Consider the following 1,343-nt stretch of genomic DNA (forward strand, 5'->3'; position numbering starts at 1 on the left):
ACCCTGACACCTGACCGACAGGTGTGAGGAGAAAACTTCTGAGAAGGAAGGAGCACCGGGCGGGCATCACTGAGCAACCGCCCAGAAGTCAGGGAGCGCTGCCCGCCCCTGCGGACCTAGGGCCTGGAAAATGGAAGGCAGCGCCCCCCAGAAGCTGCCCTGGGACCAGGGTCCCCTCCCAGCAGCCGAGAGCTAAGGTCTCGGTCAGTCTGTGCCCTCCGGGCCCTGGGGTTACACTGTCCCCCTCCTCAGGGACCTCTTGAGATGACCCCTCTTCTGTAGAACCACCTTCTCCCCAGAGCCCTCGGCCTATGTCCTGTTTCTGGGGCAGGAAGGGGAGAGAGAGCTTCACACTCATAAGCAGGGGTGGAGGCCGGGGGGGCGGAGGGACCAAGCCCCAGCCCTCTGCAAGGAAGCTGCAAGGAAGGGGGTTACATTCTGCCTCTCCCCCGGGCGGGGCAAGGGGCCTCCCTCTCCCCATCGCTGCCAGCTCCCGGGGGTCCAGGGTCTTGGGGCGGAAGTGCCGGGAGGGGTGGGGCGGGGAGGGCACAGGAGAGCAGCCAAAGTCGAACATTCTTTCTGAGGTCAGTTTCTTCCTGAGTCGTCAAAAGAAAAAAGGAAAATGGCAAATCCTACACATCTTACAAAAATAAGAGGCCTACCATATTCAACAAGCTCTATTTCTGGGATTTTTCCCTAAAAAAAGAACACAAACAATAAACTTTCTTTGGGCGTTGGTGTTGTTTTTTTTTTTTTTGTTCTTGGTTTTTTTCTTGATTTCCCCCCTCGCCCCAGATCCAATGTTTCAGCTGAGCGGGGGAGGGGGAGGTGGAGGGGACTCCCTATCCCGGTCCCTGAGCCCCCAGCTCACCTGCAAAGGGGCAGACAGTCGTGGAAGGGAGGGGCAGAAGGCAGAGGGGTGCCAGGAGCACGGGGCGGGGGTGAATTGGAGGAGAGGGAGGTGTGGGGCGGGGCGGGGCGGGGCGGCCTGGGGGTGGACAGCGACAAAACCAAGGGACAGCGAATTGGCTGGAGGAGGGGGGCATTCCGCGGCGAGGAGACCAAAGGATTGTGGCGAGAGCGCAGGGAGGAAGGAGTTCCTCTGGCCCCGGGGCGCAAGCCCGTCCCGTCCGTCCGTCCCGGTCTGCCCGTCGGTCCGTCCCGTCGGGGCGGAGGCCGAGGAGGCCGGTTCCCGCCCGCAATAAATAGGAGAAACCTGAGTACACGGCGCATTTGGCATCTCTCTGCCTAGCAGGAGCACTTCCCTTCCCCGAAGGGAGAACCACCGGCAGCCCCTCCCCTCCCCTCCCCGCCCCCCGGGGTCCGAGTCCGTGGGCCCCGCG

The sequence above is a fragment of the Sorex fumeus genome, unplaced genomic scaffold (assembly GCF_029834395.1).
Source record: "Sorex fumeus unplaced genomic scaffold, SorFum_2.1 ptg000042l, whole genome shotgun sequence".
Classification (NCBI taxonomy): Eukaryota; Metazoa; Chordata; class Mammalia; order Eulipotyphla; family Soricidae; genus Sorex; species Sorex fumeus.